General features: G+C 41.1%; 1 long non-coding RNA gene across 1 annotated transcript; it reads right to left on the reverse strand.

Annotated features, from left to right (window-relative positions):
- Positions 1 to 6,003: 6,003 nt before the first annotated feature.
- LOC134624441 (uncharacterized) lies at positions 6,004 to 7,183 on the reverse strand. Its single transcript, XR_010093549.1, has 3 exons — positions 7,075 to 7,183; positions 6,870 to 6,999; positions 6,004 to 6,615 (listed from the first exon to the last, which is right to left on the reverse strand). It is a non-coding gene; the product is annotated as an uncharacterized LOC134624441 (long non-coding RNA).
- Between the last annotated feature and the right edge of the window lie 6,940 nt (positions 7,184 to 14,123).

The following is a 14,123-nucleotide window of genomic DNA, read 5'->3' on the forward strand; positions in this document are numbered from 1 at the left end:
CTGGGATGTTCTCTGTGTGGATGTTCCTGGAGAACTCCAAGAGGAATGTGGGCAGCACCATAACAACAAGGAATTTACTGCCAAGAGAAATCTTCAGTACATGGACTGTGACTGATACCAGAGTACCTAACTATCCATGATATCTACAGTGAACAACATGAAGCAGCTGCATCAGTAATGCTCCCAACAAACTAATAAGTTTAAAGCCCTGGGCTCCACCCCTTGTGTTACTCTCCCAGTAGAAAAAGAACACAAATAATAAGAACTAGGCCACATGAAAGCATTAGATAGGAGATTATTAGAAATATATTCATTACTAACACTCTTACATTAGAATATTATTTAAGATTAGGAAAGTTTAATACATAAAGGGTGCAGACATGACTCTCATTGACACTAGAACAGATACACACAGAGCATTAGAACCCCAGTAGGGCATGGGACAGATGAGTAAACTTAGAGAAGTTATTAATCACCTTATGAGCATTGCATTATTGAAGGGAGGAAACGTACACATGGGGATTTACTAAAAGTTGGGGTAATGATGAAACTCAGGATCCCTGGTAACATGAAATGAGAAATTTAAACATCTGCTGTTTCTGACCCTGGTACACTGCTCTTGGGTATCCTCCTGACATGTATGTAACTGTGTGGGTGCAAATATGTGTGAATCTGTATGCAGATATGACAAATAATCTGTCTTTTATCTTTTTCAGTGCGGGTACATATAGACCAGTGGCAGCTACCTCAGTTCATGTGTTGAAGCTAATAGTAAGATGCTAGCTCTAAACGTGCAACACTAAATCATCCATAGTGCGATAATTCAGTGTGAGCAATTTGTAGTTCCTTTCAAACAGAAGAAAGATAAAAATGAATGCAGTGTGGAGGAGAAAGCAGCGAAGGATTCTGTCATAATCTTAACTGCATTGGGAAAAGGGGGGAACATATAGCTTAGTAGAGCTAAATTGCTAACTCTCCCAAAGAATGAACCCCCTCAAAAAAGAAAAAATCTAAATTATCAGATATTTTGGAGGGAAAGAGGCTAAAGCCTGATCCCCTGTAAAAAATGAGCAAACCTCAAATTAGAAAAATGGGGCATAAATTGTCTTTCCTGTGTGTGGCAGGGTCCAGTTGTCTGTGGATTGACATATTTAAATTACTCAAATGCATACTCTAGCAAAAACTGCAGAACTAAATGACTCTATTCTAGTTACAGTGTGCAAAGGTAGAGTTTGAAGCACTGAGGAGGGACATGCAGTCTGACCGGGCGCTTGGCAACCAAAAGGAAAGAGAAGAACATTTCATTGGTATGGGGCAAACTGAGAAGATTAAGGTAAGGCAGAGTTGAGTCAGCATGATTAAACCTTCATAGTTGAGCAACTATTGACCTAGTACAATCCAAATTTACAAAAGTTGAAGTAGACCTTTAACCCTGCAATTAAAACTGTTTGTTTTTCAGGAGGTCTCAGTGTTCATCATGGCCATCCAGGTGTATTGTAAATATAATGCCAATTACATGTATTATTTACGGTCCACAATTTACTATCACTCAGGTTAAGGAAAATGGGGTGTGAAGTAATTGTCTGCCACCAAAATGTGTAACAAGATCCAATTAGAGAATTTCTTATGATTACTGTCTATGAACAACCCATGCATGAAAATTTGTATGAATAGTCTAATACAGCTGTTTTAGCTTTTCAATGGCTATTTTTATATAAGAACAAAGACTGTCAACTCAAGGTTGAACAGGTATGAAATTGCGATGCCAGTCATTTAAGGGCACTTTATTATCTAAGGATAAACTGCAAAATTAAAACATTACAAAACGATTATTTATCTGACCCCCTTTTAGCAAGAAATTTGGAGAGGAGGAACTCCCTTTTTAACAGGAATAAATGCCCAGTAGAACTGGGCACAGGGGGGAGTGGTCATCTGCTGCGACCAGCTGAGTAAGGAGAAGGAGACAGGACTAAAAACATGCTGTGTAGGAGAGCCAGAGATTGATAATAACTAATAATAACTCAAAAGAGAGACCTAAAAACTGGAGGCCTGGCTTCCCATTCTACTTTTAAATATTCTAGTAAGCTTAAAGTTTGGGAGTGAAGTGGGGAGATACAGTACTATAGGAGCGGTATGGTAATTTAAAAAAAACAGATTTAACAAGGAGCCTATGAAGAAAAGTCAATGAAAGAAATATACTCTGTCGTTCTAGTCCCTTTCAGTATTCATGTGCAACATTTTGATGTAGTTGAATGCTTTTTAAGGAGTTTTTACCAAAACCTGATAATAATAATAGCTCAGCCTAGAAGTAATAAATGCATGAATTTGTCTTCCAGCATCACTCTGGGACAGGACTTTAGAGATATTGCAGAAATTGAAGAAAGCAGTCCTTAATATTCGCATATTAGCACATATTGGGATTTTAAAAAATGACTCCAAGAAACCTCACAGTGTTAATGGAGACCAAGGTAATGCCATTCAGAGCATTCCTTTAGGTTGACTGACAGGTGTGGTGTTACCTAAAGGAGGCATGTGTTATGTAAATAGAAATAGATCCTGGTGTGAAACCTTGTGAAGCTCAATGGTTAGTCTTGTGTATGTGGGAGGATTATGTTATGGTCAACAGTGTCGAACATAGAGATCAATCCACTGTCAGAGGCCTTAAGAAGATCATTTTTTAAACTTTCATCAAAGCTGTTTCTGTGCTGTGATGTGCTCTGAAACCTGACTGAAACTCTTTAAATAAGGCATTCCTCTGTGGCTATTTTACAGCATCTCTTGTGGGGATTTTTGACATAAAGGAAAGTTGGAGATTGGCCTATAATTGGCTAGGACAGCTGGGTCAAGTGATGGTTTTTGAGTGATGGTTTAACTACTGCCAACATGAAGAACTGTGTGGTCAATGTTGCATTGTCTAACTTAGCTTTGAAAATTCCAATTCTGTGGCTATAGAGGTGTGGGAAGTTTGATCAGCCATATAGCCAGCAACACTAAGTAGAGGGCTAAAAGTGTTAATGATGAAATGTGAATTGGCTGGTGACAGAGTTAATGTTTATCCAAATTCAGCATATAAATTTGACATGTGCTCAAATAGTGTTTAAGAACAAAGAGGATCTTAGAGAAGCCAACAGAGCCCCAATACTGTATGAAGAGGCAGTAACTCAGCTACTAGTCGCCCTAAAGCTCCCTGGTGCTTTGGCTGTGATTAGATGTCTTGATCACCAGAAAACAGACACATTAACACCTAAATGAAACAACATGTTAGAGCTTTACTATGCACTTCTTAAATTGATAGCTAGGTAAAGATAAGTAAAGCTTTCTCTTTATAACAGCATTTGAGACAAACATTTCAAAGTACTCCACAAAATAAAGCAATGAATTGGAATTTGTTAAGGAAGAGGTCAACTGGGTACAAATATTAACTTTAGTACTAAGGTGCATGTAGTTGGAATTAACAAGACTAAAACAACTAACATTGCATGGCATACTCACAAAGGTCCATAGATAAGTCCTCATAAAGGGCCTGTAGAGGTAACTGTGAACACAACTAATGCAGTCTGCAAAGCTATCTTTCTGCAGGTGGAGATGGCATCTGGATAACAGACGGAGATGCAGAGGTCCTGGAGCAGGTGCTGGTGATCTGATCACCAGCAAGGGGACAACGGAGTGAAACAGGCTGCTCCAGAAAGCTGAACCATGACCCATCCAGTAGCTGGTGAATCTGCTGCAGAGCCTACAGCCCAGGTGGAGCTGTACAGTGCCCAAACCAGCTTCCAAATGATGGATGTGCAAGATCAACTACTACCCATTGCCGACCCTGACTTTAATCAAGAGTAGGACCAAGTCGTCTCAAGTAAGCTATGCGAGATCCAGCAGTCAAGAAGTACCAAGAGAGACTTTTCTCGGACTCATAAATTGGTTGAAATATGGGACTGAAAAAGGGACACAAGTTGAGTAAAGTCTGAAGCTGACTGCAGAGAAATATCAGCCTTGAACTAACAAGGGACGTTTCAAAGCCCACACTGAGAAGTTGTTCAGAAGAAGAAGCTGCACCTGATCAAGATGAAATCCAAAATTGGGAAAATTGTTTAATTGTATTATTTTTAATGTCACTTATGGTGTTGTGTAATCCTCTACTGATGTGTTTTATGCCTTACTTTCACTTTCCTGTAATTAGGCAGGTTTTTAAGTTTCTTGAGTATTCTGTTAGGGATACTGTGTAGCATGATTTGCAAATTAAGAGGAATCACTTTGTCTTAAATTAATTGACTAAAAGAAATGGAATGTTGGGAAAATGTTGACTATGAGGTTTTTGGTGGAAGGAAGGGCCTATTCAACTGAGCAACAACTGTGTGGGATCTTTATACAAATTTTTATGTTCTATTTAGAGCTTGCTTTTACGTATGTTAGCAAAAAAACAGCGCACGCATTAGTTTTCACGTTTTTTGTTCTTCTTTAGTTATGGGGTCTTTTAGGTGGTACCTCCAGGTACCACAGGGGGGAATGTGGTGGATTTTTGTGTGATATGTATAACTATGTAACTATATACACTATATATCTATGTGCACTGAACATATATATTTTAATTTTCATGTAGAGTCTTAAGCACAAGACATCTTTGCTTCATCGAGGTTTATTAAGTTGGTACTGTAACAGGGCAGTTAATGCTGTTGAGAGTTCGCCTGAATAACTCACTCTCCAGCTCTGGTAACTAACCTCCTCCAATACACACTCAACGTCTTTCATGCAGCACAACCAAAACAGTAACATTGTAACAGAGATCCTGAACACATCACAATAAAATATCATACGATATAAACACACACACACACACACACACACACAATAAATGTTACATGGTAGCAGAGATACTGAAAACAACATAATGAGATCACTGTCATGTACACACACACACTATAAACCTACACTGGAGTGCTTATTTTTATGTAATGCATTTAACTCATATGTTTGATGTAGTTAGGCCAAGTATTTTTCACATTAATATCATAAGATTATCATAAAAACTATGCTATTTGCTGTACTAATGTGTGACCTTTGACCGTGTCATGACCTATTGTGATAAGCCAGAGCAAGGGGTACTCAGAGTCCTGACTGGCCTTTGGCCAAGACCTAGGCCGCTACCTGACCCCAGCAGCTGTGCTGGGCGTGTGGGAAAGTTACCCAGCAGCAGGGGGCGGGGATACTGGTCCCTATATTAGGGGACCAGAGGACGCCCCCAGGGCTCTTTTCCTCCTGCTGCTGCTACCTGTCCGTCTCTGTGTTGCTCTACTGTCTGTGCTTAAGGCTGTACACCCTGGGGTTTTGCTTTGCTTGCTTTCTGCTTTGTAATTTTCTTGCTAAATGTCTGTATGTATTTTTCCTGCTGTTCATATGATTCAGTGTATTAAACTCTGTTCCAAGAATTCTACTCTTTTACAGAGCATCTTTTTGAGTGTCTTGGTTTTAATTGGATTTGGATCTCCACATCGTTGGTGGGAGAAGGTTATCAGGATGGCTTCAAAATTTGCGACCACAGTCCACTCTGTGGAGGAACCATGAAGAATTAGTTCAACACAGGATAAAGATCCAAATAACTTCATCTGAATCAAGTTTGTCAAGTTTTAAACTCTCAGATTGTGAACATATCAGTAATTTTCAGTCTGTTTTCATGGACGTCCTTTCAGTGGTGATGTCAGGGATGATTTTGAAGAAGCTCATTAAACTGAACCATCAGCAGATCACTGCTCCAAAACCAGAACATGATCCGAGGTCTCTCCACCACCAGAACACCAGCTTTACTAACGTGGTAGATCAGTGTAGTACAGATCAATAACTGATGAGTCATTTTATCAAAATCACTGAGTGCTTCACATCTGACCCTCTGATGTTTCTGTGGACATTTTGCATATTTAATGAATGTGTGAAAGTTTTACATTCATTCTATGAATACAGTGAAATGTTGTGTTATAGTCATCATGTTTTTTCCAGCATCATAAATTCTTAAGTTCAGAAAATTAGATTCTTTTTTCACAGCTGAAAAACAACAACATTTATTCTCTATTGAAATCTGCATCGTCCACTCCAAAGGTCACAATCTGAAGGTAACATCTGGTTTTGTTCCCTGTGATTAACTCTGAGCATCAGTATGGTGGGATTTATCCACTACATCCACACCACTGTGGTTCAGTGTTGTCCTGATGGAGTAACAGCAGCCAGTATGATCCAGGCTTTAGCTGCTGGGTCTCTGTGTGACCTCTCAGACTGTTTAACAGATCAGACACAAAGAGAATCAGAGCAGCTCTTTAAAGACAAACATGAACCCACTCAGGTCACACTTTCCCCACAGATATGAGCATCACTGTCCTCAAACAGCAAATGACCAAGTCTAACATTTGGATCTTTTCTCTTTCATTGTTTTCTTTTTAATGAATCTTTGTAACAATCTGAGGATGTTTCAGGTCAGATTTATCCAGGAAGCACAAACATGTAAAGGAGTCATCACAGCTCTCTGACCTCGTTGGTCCAGGTTCACCACTGAAGAGTGGAGGGTCACCTTTGGACCGGTCACTCCTCACAGACGGACAGCTGGACCCTGCAGACTGTGACCTCTGACCTCTGCAGACACAAACATGATTGAAGCAGCTGTGATCACACAGACTGTAGATGATGCAGCTGTTTCCTGTCAGTAACATCCTCTTAGATTAGAGTTCAGCTTTTTACAGGAAAACTGGACAAAACTGATTTTGTTACAAATTCATTTTCATTTCCTCTCAGCTCACAAACACAGTCAGAAAATCAACCAGAATCAACACTGATTATAATGTCAGAGCAGAATTATTTCTGTTACTCAGTGAGTTCAGCTCTCTGACCTCGTTGTTCCAGGTTTACCACTCAAGTCTGGAGGTTCATCTTTGGACCGGTCACTCCTCACAGACGGACAGCTGGACCCTGCAGACTCTGCTCTGTCCTCCTCTTCCTCCATCATCATCTTCAGTCAGTCTGAGAGGTAAACCACAAACACTCAGTGAGTTCACATTAACAGGAGTAACTGAGTTACAGTCGCTGACCTCTGACCTGTCATGTAACCTAGAAACCAGGTCAATATGTCTGTAGGTTCAGTCATCCAGGTCATGTGATCTAAGGAGCTTGGAAAGAAAAGAGAGACTTCAAGTTTCTTGAAGACATTTCATCAGAGAAGCTTCGTCAGTTCTAAAACCAAACGGTGGAGAGTCCCAGATATTTAAACCTGAGACGGAAAGAAAGCATTGATCATTTGATGAGTCACATGATCAGTGGTGGGTCAACAATATAAACACTTATTTCAAGGAGGAAACTGAGAGCCTTTTCACCAGGAGCACAAACATCAGGAGCACAGACATCTGGAGCACAGACATCTGGAGCACAGACATCTGAAGCACAAACATCTGGAGCACAAACATCTGGAGCAGCATGTCGATGCTGTTGGTTGAGACCCTGAAGACTGAAGTCCAGGCAGCTCCAGCAATGATCCACTGATGTGTTTTTACTCCATGTATGAATGTTGTTATTGACAGAGATGAAGTTTGTGTGTCAGTGATGCAGTGACTGTTGTTGTTACCTGTACAGGCTGGTTAGACTCTATGAAACCGATCATACAGATCTCTGCATGTTAGAAGAGACTATTAAAGGTCATGAATGAGACAAAGGCAGGGAGGCGTCCTTTACAGCTCAACAGCAGAGAGAACAGCCAGCACCTCTACATTTATCACATCATACAGCACATGTATGATACTGACAGGGATGAGAAGAATTTAGTGATTCCATCATTGATATTACTTATTGATTCTCAGTAGCTTTGCTCTGACAGTCACCACCATCACTGAGCAGCATATCAAAGACATTTGTGCACATTAACTGCATGTTGTGGGTCAAATGTTTGTGCATGTTGGAGGCATTTCCTCTTTGTTGTGATCAGTGTTGGTCATTACTCAAAAAAGTCATTATTACACATATTTCACAGAACACTTTAATTAAAAGTAATGGAGTACGTTACCTAATTACTCCATGTAACAACATAAAGCTGAGGTACAGCCCCACACACCAACACAGATCCTGATGAGGTCACGTGATCTTTCCCTGAGTGTTTATGAACACAAAGATGAAACAGCACAAAGACACTTCAAAGTGATTCTACTGTAGAAACATGAACAGGTAGAAACCTGCAGCCTGACTGCTCATCACTGTGTTACCTGTTCAAGTTCAGCAGCAGCAGCTCACTTTATCACGGTCGGTGCTGATCTGGGGTCAGTGTTTACTCAGCTCTAACGTCACTCTGGGTTCTTGGCTAGCTTAGCGTTAGCATGCTGTCAGGTGTCTGGTGTGTAAATATTAATCACAGCGACAGTAAAGGAGGTAATGGGCTGTGACGTCATCACGTACGCTGCGTCCTCTGTGGACTGACTGAACTCACAAAGTACAAACTATAAGTACACAAACACGAACGTAGCTCAGAGTGAGGACACACTCGGCCTCGTTGGTCCAGCTGTGAGTCCGTTACCGTGAACTATGGAGCGGCAGATTTGTGCTGAACTAAGCTGCACACAGCTGATGTTAGCCAGGAAAACATTACACACTGACTTTAATACAAACACACACAGTTTGTTGTGTGAAGAAATCAAACATGAGCTGAACAAACAGTAAAGTTCCTAAAGACAAAATGTTAAAGGAGGAAACAAAGCAAACTTACAGTTTCGTCACACACCAACAACGAGCTCCACTGCACGAAGTTCAGGAAGTGAAAGTAAACCTTGAGCCTAATGCGGCGTTTGCGGACACTCGGGAGCATCGAAACACTGTGCTGCGCTCATATAAACCTCGGAAATTCCCAACCTCTGGCAGGCTGTGATTTATTCCTGCTGGTTTTCCTGTTTAAAACACAAACATCTGTCATCACTTTGTTGTTCTTCCTTCTGCAGCGTTTGAATATTTCAGCACTAAACTGATGTTTCTTCAAAGCTCGTTTCAACCTGTTGAAGTCATGAATGAAAGTGCAGACTGAGTGGAAGAGCCAAAGTGAATGTTTATGTTTTGTTTGTTATGGTGGCGCAGGTCTTTAGATTGTCCTGCACCTCAGGGGCCTGTTCTTCGTACCTCGCTAAGTAAGTTAGCCGGATTTGAATGTTGACGATTTCGCGTGATCTTGGATCGTTCGGTTCTCGGAAGCTCATCTGGGACTTGCTGTCATAGCAACAGAGCCGTAAGCGTAAACCTGCTCGGGAGCAGGTTTACTTTATGTAAACAGGATTAGATCGCGGCCACTCAGGTATGTCCGCTGCATTTATACGAAAGGAACAGTGATATTTCGCCACTGTTTTACCATAAATAAATATTATCAATGTAACTAAAGATAATGCAGTATTTGATGCTTTATTGATTTCATACAGATACATACAGGTCATTTCAGAAAAAAAGGGAAATGTATTATTAATCATTCTATTACATGTATTTCATCATTCCAGATGTAATTCATATTTTAGAGTAGTAATAGTAAATTACTACGTGCAATCAAGATCAGAGACCACGCTACAAAAGCGAAGGTGGAGTTGGGAAGTCTGTTGCAGCCATGTCCTGTCCGTTTGTACGCGAGCAACCCATTGCGGAAGGTGCAAGATTGATAAGGAGGGTTTACAGAATTCAGCGTAGATTGCGGGATAGACGGGATCCTTTAGCTCAGCGCGACAGTGTGCTCATAGAGAGATATCGATTCTCCCGTGAGGGTATTATTTACTTTTCTCTCTCTCTCTCTCTCTCGATATATATATATCTCCCAACTTACTGTGCATGCTTCAGTCACCCCTTGCATGGGAACAGGTAAAAGTGATGGAGTGTTATGTCAAACTACACACAAAACAACCCACAATGTCAATATATGGCACAGTACGTAAAGGGGTGTGACGAGGGGGTGCAGGACCACCACCTGTCTTTATGTGCTCTGCCCTTTTCTTGGTTGCTGTTATAAACAAACAAACAGATTATTTCAGGGTCTCTTGTCATAGACTAAAAGCAATATAAGTGATAAATATTACCATTCTGTAGAATATTCTTATATTTCACTTTTACTTGTTCCCATGTTCTAGTGGGTCCTGTTGTGGCTCTAATGTGGAAGAGGATATGGTGTAATATGATATAATGTGGTATAATATAATATCACATGATATAATGTAATATCATGGATCACTTACGAGTGTAATTTGTCAGCAACTTTCTGCCAGCCCTCTCTCCTTGCTTTTGCAGCCTTTGCAGTGTTCTCCTGCGTTTTAATCAAACTCTGAAACTCCTGATATCCCAAAATCAAGAGTTCTTGCTCTGCTGCCGAAAAATACTGAGCGCGCTCCTTCCACATCTTCGCCGACCAATCACAGGGTTGCCGATCAATGTTTCTACTATCGATGCGTAGCCCCTTTTAAGCCACCCAGTGATCTCAGATTACTTCATCCAGCTATACTAATCGTCAACAACAGGTGCGTTCGGAGAACCGGATTAGCGAGCTCACGGTTAGCGCGATGATTTGATCTTGGATGTGTCATTTGATCTTGGATGTAGTAAGCGAGGTACGAAGAACAGGCCCCAGGTAATTGCATGGGGGCGTGGTCACATGTTATTTACCCGATGCTGGTGCTCTCAACAGAGACGTTGGATGTGTGGGTTTTTGCATGTCATTTGACGTCACCTTTCAGTCCCGTTCTCAAATGATATAAGTTCATAGATGCGCTATTTGGTTTGAATGAAGCAAAAAGTTTGTTGTTTTTGTTTTGAAATAAATACACAAACACAAGTGCGGCTCAGGGGCCTGTTCTTCGTACCTCGCTTACTACATCCAAGATCAAATGACACATCCAAGATCAAATCATCGCGCTAACTTTGAGCTCGCTAATCCGGTTCTCCGAACGCACCTGTTGTTGACGATTAGTATAGCTGGATGAAGTAATCTGAGATCACTGGGTGGCTTAAAAGGGGCTACGCATCGATAGTAGAAACATTGATCGGCAACCCTGTGATTGGTCGGCAAAGATGTCGAAGGAGCGCGCGCAGTATCTCACGGCAGCAGAGCAAGAACTCTTGATTGAGGGATATCAGGAGTTTCAGAGTTTAATTAAAACGCAGGGGAACACTGCAAAGGCTGCAAAAGCAAGGAGAGAGGGCTGGCAGAAAGTTGCTGACAAATTAAACTCGTAAGTGATCCATGATATTACATTATATCATGTGATATTATATTATACCACATTATATTATATTACATCATATCCTCTTTTACATTAGAGCCACAACAGGACCAACTAGAACATGGGAAAAAGTAAAAGTGAAATATAAGAATGTGCTACAGAATGGTAATATTTATCACTTATATTGCTTTTAGTCTATGACAAGAGACCCTGGAATAATCTGTTTGTTTATAACAGCAACCAAGAAAAGGGCAGAGCAAATAAAGACAGGTGGTGGTCCTGCACCCCCTCGTCACACCCCTTTTTGTACTGTGACATTTATTGACATTGTGGGTTTTTATGTGTGTAGTTTGAATAACACTCCATCACTTTTACCTGTTCCCATGCAAGGAGTGACTGAAGCATGCACAGTAAGTCGGGAGTAAGTACAGTACAGTAAGTATATATATATATATATATAGAGAGAGAGAGAGAGAGAGAGAGAGAGGGAGAGAGAGAGAGAGAGAAAGGGGGAGGAAGAAAGTAAATAATACCCTCACGGGAGAATCGATATCTCTCTATGAGCACACCGTCGCGCTGAGCTAAAGGATCCTGTCTATCCCGCAATATACGCTAAATTCTGTAAACTCTCCTTATCAATCTTGCACCTTCCTTGCTCGCGTACAAACGGACAGGACATGGCTGCGACAGACTTCCCAAATCCACCTTCGCTTTTATAGCCGTGGTCTCTCATCTTGATTGCACGTAGTAATTTACTATTACTACTCTAAAATATGAATTACATCTGACATGATCTACTACATGTAATAGAATGGTTAATAGTACATTTCCCTTTTTTTCGGAAATGACCTGTATGTATCTGTATGCAATCAATAAAAGAATCAAATACATTATCTTTAGTTACATTGATAATATTTATTTATGGTAAAACAGTGGAGAAATATCGCTGTTGCTTTCGTATAACTGCAGCGGACATACCTGAGTGGCCGCGATCTAATCCTGTTTACATAAAGTAAACCTGCTCCCGAGCAGGCTTACTCTTACGGATCTGTTGCTATGACAGCAAGTCCCAGATGAGCTTCGGAGAACCGAACGATCCAAGATCACGCGAAATCGTCAACATTCAAATCCGGCTAACTTACTTAGCGAGGTACAAAGAACAGGCCCCAGTTTGGCTTATTGGAGACGAGTCACAGCTCAGACCAACTCAGCCAGCAGCAGCTTTATTTGTGGATGGAAGTCGCAACACTGAGAGTGGATCACATGATGTTTAAGGTGTGTCATGTGACATGTTCAGTATTGTCACATGTCTAGATTGTCCCTGATATCATAACTGCTCAAACGCTGATTATATTTGAAGAATTCTTACTGATGGCAGCAAAGTTTGAATGGAGCTCTCTGTCTGTGCTGATTTGTCGCCCTCTGGAGGTCAAAGCACAAACTGCATGATGTCACTGTAACCACCACAGTGACAGGAAGTGTTTTTAAATGATGAAACATGTCAGTGATGCTGATAGTGTGTTCATCACAGACGCTCAGGCTTCATGTTGACATGAATCAAAGTGAAAGCAGAGAAACTGGAATGAATCAGGTGTTGTAGAAGATGGAGAAACAGGTTGGAGAGAGGATGCTGCTCCTTCTTTGAGATCAAACATGTCGTGTTGTTCACGTGCTGTCAGCGTGACGCAAAGAAACCATGGAAACAAAGTGTGAGTGAAATCAGTCCAAAGTAACAGAGTGAAGAGCAGCAGATGAAGCACAGAGGACACAAAAAGGAAGGAAAGAAGGAAACAAGGTCCGTCTGTGTCCTTTCAAACAAACAAACATCAGCGTCCAGGACTGAAACATGAATCCACATATTTATACACATATTTATTTAATGAGAATAAAACAAGAATATTTATAATCCATCAACAATAATCAGGCCTGGGATCCTCCTGGTTACAAACAGGGTCCAGGACTGGGACTCTCAGGTGGATCCTGCAGGGTCTGGTTCAGGAAAAGGTGGAGACCAACAGAAACAGTTTTAGTAGAAAGGTATGATTTCATTTATTTGAAGAGATCAGAGCATTATTCTGATTATTAAGCTTAAGTCAAATATACTAATGTGCACGGCGCCGTGACACTTAATGATCTGTTATTGTACATTTGTCACATGTGTGTATTTGTTGTTGTGTTGTTGCTGCCATGATGCATCACATGGGACCATCACACTACCACCACCATATGTGACTGTTGCTATGAGGCTCCTTTTCATTGATGCTGTGTTAGTTTCAGATGTAACAGGACTCAAAGCTGTCAGAAAGCTTTTGTCTCATCAGTCCACAGAGTCTTTCCCAAACGGGATCATCAACATGTTGTTGGACAGTGTGAGACCATCCTTTGTGTTCTTCTTGGTCTGCAGTGGTTTTCTCCTTGGACTCCATGGATTCTCTTTCTTATTGTTCAATGATGACCTTAACTGAGGCCTGCAGCTCTTTCATGTTGTTCTGGGCTCTTTGTGAGCTCCTGGATGTCGATGTGCTCTTGGAGTCATGTTGGTGCCACTGGCTCCTGGGAAGGTTCCCACTGTTCCACACTTTCAGCATTTGTGTCTAATGGCTCTCACCGTGGTTCAACAGAGTCCCAAAGCCTTAGAAATGGCTGTGAACCCTGTGCAGACTGACAGCTGTGACTCTGTCAGCTGATTGTGTAGATGGTGGCATTATGTGTTGCTGTTTGACATCTTTCAGCCTCTTTCTCACACGGGTTCTGTAGAAGTTGATGAGTCTGTTGATCCAACAGGTCTTCTAGTAATCAGGCTGAGTGTGTTTGTCAAACTCAGCTTTAGAAACAAATGTGCTTCATCACAGTTCATTCATGATTGAAGCAGAGGGGCAGTTACTTTTGCACACAGTTCAGGTAGGTTGGGATAATCTTTGT

Source organism: Pelmatolapia mariae, linkage group LG3_W (genome assembly GCF_036321145.2).
Source record: "Pelmatolapia mariae isolate MD_Pm_ZW linkage group LG3_W, Pm_UMD_F_2, whole genome shotgun sequence".
Classification (NCBI taxonomy): Eukaryota; Metazoa; Chordata; class Actinopteri; order Cichliformes; family Cichlidae; genus Pelmatolapia; species Pelmatolapia mariae.